Source organism: Calliopsis andreniformis, unplaced genomic scaffold (genome assembly GCF_051401765.1).
Source record: "Calliopsis andreniformis isolate RMS-2024a unplaced genomic scaffold, iyCalAndr_principal scaffold0004, whole genome shotgun sequence".
Taxonomy (NCBI): Eukaryota; Metazoa; Arthropoda; class Insecta; order Hymenoptera; family Andrenidae; genus Calliopsis; species Calliopsis andreniformis.
The window spans coordinates 1,749,014-1,756,032 of NW_027480424.1; positions in this window are offsets into that span (position 1 = coordinate 1,749,014).

Consider the following 7,019-nt stretch of genomic DNA (forward strand, 5'->3'; position numbering starts at 1 on the left):
TTTTTCCATCGTATAAAACGAATAATTGCACCCAGTATGAAACTTATGGTCATTTCTACTTTCCGAGCAACCTAGGCTTCACCCTAGGGCGTTGCTCCAACAGATTGAATAGTTAGGACCTTAGAAGTCAACGCCCGAACCATAAAATGCAAAAAAAATACAACAGTGTTTCCATCATATAACAGGAATAATTGCAACCAGTTTCAAAGTGATGGCCAATCCTACGTTCCGGGCAACCTAGGCTTCGCTCTAGGGCGTTGCTCCACCAGATCGAATAGATAGTGCCTTAGAAGTCAACGGCAGAAGCATAAAATACAATATAAATACAACAGTTTTTCCATCGTATAAAACGAATAATTGCAACCAGTATGAAACTTATGGTCATTTCTACTTTCCGAGCAACCTAGGCTTCACCCTAGGGCGTTGCTCCAACGGATTGAATAGTTAGGGCCTTAGAAGTCAACGCCCGAAGCATAAAATGCAATAAAAATACAACAGTGTTTCCATCATATAATAGGAATAATTGCAACCAGTTTGAAAGTGATGGCCAATCCTACGTTCCGGGCAACCTAGGCTTCGCTCTAGGGCGTTGCTCCACCAGATCGAATAGATAGTGCCTTAGAACTCAACGGCAGAAGCATAAAATACAATATAAATACAACAGTTTTTCCATCGTATAAAACGAATAATTGCAACCAGTATGAAACTTATGGACATTTCTACTTTCCGAGCAACCTAGGCTTCACCCTAGGGCGTTGCTCCAACAGATTGAATAGTTAGGGCCTTAGAAGTCAACGCCCGAAGCATAAAATGCAATAAAAATACAACAGTGTATCCATCATATAACAGGAATAATTGCTAGCAGTTTGAAAGTGATGGCCAATTCTACGTTCCGGGCAACCTAGGCTTCACTCTAGGGCGTTGTTCCACCAGATCGAATAGTTAGTGCCTTAGAAGTCAACTCCAGAAGCATAAAATGCAATATAAATACAACAGTTTTTCCATCGTATAAAACGAATAATTGCACCCAGTATGAAACTTATGGTCATTTCTACTTTCCGAGCATCCTAGGCTTCACCCTAGGGCGTTGCTCCAACAGATTGAATAGTTAGGACCTTAGAAGTCAACGCCCGAACCATAAAATGCAAAAAAAATACAACAGTGTTTCCATCATATAACAGGAATAATTGCAACCAGTTTCAAAGTGATGGCCAATCCTTCGTTCCGGGCAACCTAGGCTTCGCTCTAGGGCGTTGCTCCACCAGATCGAATAGTTAGTGCCTTAGAAGACAACGCCAGAAGCATAAAATACAATATAAATACAACAGTTTTTCTATCGTATAAAACGAATAATTGCACCCAGTATGAAAGTTCGGTCTTTCTACTTTCCGTGCATCCTAGGCTTCACCCTAGGGCGTTGCTCCAACAGATTGAATAGGTAGGACCTTAGAAGTCAACGCCTGAACCATAAAATGCAAAAAAAATACAACAGTGTTTCCATCATATAATAGGATTAATTGCAACCAGTTTGAAAGTGATGGCCAATCCTACGTTCCGGGCAACCTAGGCTTCGCTCTAGGGCGTTGCTCCACCAGATCGAATAGATAGTGCCTTAGAAGTCAACGGCAGAAGCATAAAATACAATATAAATACAACAGTTTTTCCATCGTATAAAACTAATAATTGCAACCAGTATGAAACTTATGGATATTTCTACTTTCCCAGCAACCCAGGCTTCACCCTAGGGCGTTGCTCCAACAGATTGAATAGTTAGGGCCTTAGAAGTCAACGCCCGAACAATAAAATGCAAACAAAATACAACAGTGTTCCCATCATATATCGGGAATAATTGCAACCAGTTTGAAAGTGATGGCCAATTCTACGTTCCGGGCAACCTAGGCTTCACTCTAGGGCGTTGCTCCACCAGATCGAATAGTTAGTGCCTTAGAAGTCAACGCCAGAAGCATAAAATACAATATAAATACAACAGTTTTTCCATCGTATAAAACGAATAATTGCAACCAGTATGAAACTTATGTTCATTTCTACTTTCCGAGCAACCTAGGCTTCACCCTAGGGCGTTGGTCCAACAGATTGAATAGCTAGGGCCTTAGAAGTCAACGCCAGAAGCATAAAATGCAAAAAAAATACAACAGTGTTTCCATCATATATCGGGAATAATTGCAACCAGTTTAAAAGTGATGGCCAATTCTACGTTCCGGGCAACCTAGGCTTCACACTAGGGCGTTGTTCCACCAGATCGAATAGTTAGTGCATTAGAAGTCAACGCCAGAAGCATAAAATACAATATAAATACAACAGTTTTTCCATTGTATAAAACGAATAATTGCACCCAGTATGAAACTTATGGACATTTCTACTTTCCGAGCAACCTAGGCTTCACCTTAGGGCGTTGCTCCAACAGATTGAACAGTTAGGGCCTTAGAAGTCAATGCCCGAACCATAAAATGCAAAAAAAATACAGCAGTGTTTCCATCATATAACAGGTATAATTGCAACCAGTTTCAAATTGATGGCCAATTCTACGTTCAGGGCAACCTAGGCATCACTCTATTGCGTTGCACCACCAGATCGAATAGTTAGTGCCTTGGAAGTCAACGCCAGAAGCATAAAATACAATATAAATACAACAGTTTTTCCATCGTATAAAACGAATAATTGCACCCAGTGTGAAACTTATGGTCATTTCTGCTTTCCGAGCAACCTAGGCTTCACCCTAGGGCGTTGCTCCAACAGATTGAATAGTTAGGACCTTAGAAGTCAACGCAGGAACCATAAAATGCAAAAAAAATACAACAGTGTTTCCATCATATAACAGTAATAATTGCAACCAGTTTGAAAGTGATGGCCAATTCTACGTTCCGGGCAACCTAGGCTTCACTCTAGGGCGCTGTTCCACCAGATCGAATAGTTAGTGCCTTAGAAGTCAACGCCAGAAGCATAAAATACAATATAAATACAACAGTTTTTCTATCGTATAAAACGAATAATTGCACCCAGTATGAAAGTTATGGTCATTTCTACTTTCCGTGCATCCTAGGCTTCACCCTAGGGCGTTGCTCCAACAGATTGAATAGTTAGGACCTTAGAAGTCAACGCCCGAACCATAAAATGCAAAAAAAATACAACAGTGTTTCCATCATATAATAGGAATTATTGCAACCAGTTTGAAAGTGATGGCCAATTCTACGTTCCGGGCAACCTAGGCTTGACTCTAGGGCGTTGCTCCACCAGATCGAATAGTTAGTGCCTTAGAAGTCAACGCCAGAAGCATAAAATACAATATAAATACAACAGTTTTTCCATCGTATAAAACGAATAATTGCAACCAGTATGAAACTTATGGATATTTCTACTTTCCGAGCAACCTAGGCTTCACCCTAGGGCGTTGCTCCAACAGATTGAATAGTTAGGGCCTTAGAAGTCAACGCCCGAACAATAAAATGCAAAAAAAATACAACAGTGTTTCCATCATATATCGGGAATAATTGCAACCAGTTTGAAAGTGATGGCCAATTCTACGTTCCGGGCAACCTAGGCTTCACTCTATTGCGTTGCACCACCAGATCGAATAGTTAGTGCCTTGGAAGTCAACGCCAGAAGCATAAAATACAATATAAATACACAGTTTTTCCATCGTATAAAACGAATAATTGCAACCAGTATGAAACTTATGGTCATTTCTACTTTCCGAGCAACCTAGGCTTCACCGTAGGGCGTTGCTCCAACAGATTGAATAGTTAGGGCCTTAGGAGTCAACGCCCGAACCATAAAATGCAAAAAAAATGCAACAGTGTTTCCATCATATATAAGGAATAATTGCAACCAGTTTGAAAGTGATGGCCAATTCTACGTTCCGGGCAACCTAGGCTTCACTCTAGGGCGTTGTTCCACCGGATCGAATAGTTAGTGCCTTAGAAGTAAACGCCAGAAGCATAAAATACAATATAAATACAACAGTTTTTCCATCGTATAAAAGGAATAATTGCACCCAGTGTGAAACTTATGGTCATTTCTACTTTCCGAGCATCCTAGGCTTCACCCTAGGGCGTTGCTCCAACAGATTGAATAGTTAGGGCCTTAGAAGTCAACGCCCGAAGCATCAAATGCAATAAAAATACAACAGTCTATCCATCATATAACAGGTATAATTGCAACCAGTTTCAAATTGATGGCCAATTCTACGTTCCGGGCAACCTAGGCATCACTCTATTGCGTTGCTCCACCAGATCGAATAGTTAGTGCCTTGGAAGTCAACGCCAGAAGCATAAAATACAATATAAATACAACAGTTGTTCCATCGTATAAAACGAATAATTGCAACCAGTATGAAACTTATGGACATTTCTACTTTCCCAGCAACCTAGGCTTCACCCTAGGGCGTTGCTCCAACAGATTGAATAGCTAGGGCCTTAGAAGTCAACGCCCGAACAATAAAATGCAAAAAAAATACAACAGTGTTTCCATCATATATAAGGAATAATTGCAACCAGTTTGAAAGTGATGGCCAATTCTACGTTCCGGGCAACCTAGGCTTCACTCTAGGGCGTTGATCCACAGATCGAATAGTTAGTGCCTTAGAAGTCAACGCCAGAAGCATAAAATACAATATATATACAACAGTTTTTCCATCGTATAAAACGAATAATTGCAACCAGTATGAAACTTATGGTCATTTCTACTTTCCGAGCATCCTAGGCTTCACCCTAGGGCGTTGCTCCAACAGATTGAATAGTTAGGACCTTAGAAGTCAACGCCCGAACCATAAAATGCAAAAAAAATACAACAGTGTTTCCATCATATAACAGGAATAATTGCAACCAGTTTCAAAGTGATGGCCAATCCTTCGTTCCGGGCAACCTAGGCTTCGCTCTAGGGCGTTGCTCCACCAGATCGAATAGTTAGTGCCTTAGAAGACAACGCCAGAAGCATAAAATACAATATAAATACAACAGTTTTTCTATCGTATAAAACGAATAATTGCACCCAGTATGAAAGTTCGGTCTTTCTACTTTCCGTGCATCCTAGGCTTCACCCTAGGGCGTTGCTCCAACAGATTGAATAGGTAGGACCTTAGAAGTCAACGCCTGAACCATAAAATGCAAAAAAAATACAACAGTGTTTCCATCATATAATAGGATTAATTGCAACCAGTTTGAAAGTGATGGCCAATCCTACGTTCCGGGCAACCTAGGCTTCGCTCTAGGGCGTTGCTCCACCAGATCGAATAGATAGTGCCTTAGAAGTCAACGGCAGAAGCATAAAATACAATATAAATACAACAGTTTTTCCATCGTATAAAACTAATAATTGCAACCAGTATGAAACTTATGGATATTTCTACTTTCCGAGCAACCCAGGCTTCACCCTAGGGCGTTGCTCCAACAGATTGAATAGTTAGGGCCTTAGAAGTCAACGCCCGAACAATAAAATGCAAACAAAATACAACAGTGTTCCCATCATATATCGGGAATAATTGCAACCAGTTTGAAAGTGATGGCCAATTCTACGTTCCGGGCAACCTAGGCTTCACTCTAGGGCGTTGCTCCACCAGATCGAATAGTTAGTGCCTTAGAAGTCAACGCCAGAAGCATAAAATACAATATAAATACAACAGTTTTTCCATCGTATAAAACGAATAATTGCAACCAGTATGAAACTTATGTTCATTTCTACTTTCCGAGCAACCTAGGCTTCACCCTAGGGCGTTGGTCCAACAGATTGAATAGCTAGGGCCTTAGAAGTCAACGCCAGAAGCATAAAATGCAAAAAAAATACAACAGTGTTTCCATCATATATCGGGAATAATTGCAACCAGTTTAAAAGTGATGGCCAATTCTACGTTCCGGGCAACCTAGACTTCACACTAGGGCGTTGTTCCACCAGATCGAATAGTTAGTGCCTTAGAAGTCAACGCCAGAAGCATAAAATACAATATAAATACAACAGTTTTTCCATTGTATAAAACGAATAATTGCAACCAGTATGAAACTTATGGTCATTTCTACTTTCCGAGCATCCTAGGCTTCACCCTAGGGCGTTGCTCCAACAGATTGAATAGTTAGGACCTTAGAAGTCAACGCCCGAACCATAAAATGCAAAAAAAATACAACAGTGTTTCCATCATATAACAGGAATAATTGCAACCAGTTTCAAAGTGATGGCCAATCCTTCGTTCCGGGCAACCTAGGCTTCGCTCTAGGGCGTTGCTCCACCAGATCGAATAGTTAGTGCCTTAGAAGACAACGCCAGAAGCATAAAATACAATATAAAAACAACAGTTTTTCTATCGTATAAAACGAATAATTGCACCCAGTATGAAAGTTCGGTCTTTCTACTTTCCGTGCATCCTAGGCTTCACCCTAGGGCGTTGCTCCAACAGATTGAATAGGTAGGACCTTAGAAGTCAACGCCTGAACCATAAAATGCAAAAAAAATACAACAGTGTTTCCATCATATAATAGGATTAATTGCAACCAGTTTGAAAGTGATGGCCAATCCTACGTTCCGGGCAACCTAGGCTTCGCTCTAGGGCGTTGCTCCACCAGATCGAATAGATAGTGCCTTAGAAGTCAACGGCAGAAGCATAAAATACAATATAAATACAACAGTTTTTCCATCGTATAAAACTAATAATTGCAACCAGTATGAAACTTATGGATATTTCTACTTTCCGAGCAACCCAGGCTTCACCCTAGGGCGTTGCTCCAACAGATTGAATAGTTAGGGCCTTAGAAGTCAACGCCCGAACAATAAAATGCAAACAAAATACAACAGTGTTCCCATCATATATCGGGAATAATTGCAACCAGTTTGAAAGTGATGGCCAATTCTACGTTCCGGGCAACCTAGGCTTCACTCTAGGGCGTTGCTCCACCAGATCGAATAGTTAGTGCCTTAGAAGTCAACGCCAGAAGCATAAAATACAATATAAATACAACAGTTTTTCCATCGTATAAAACGAATAATTGCAACCAGTATGAAACTTATGTTCATTT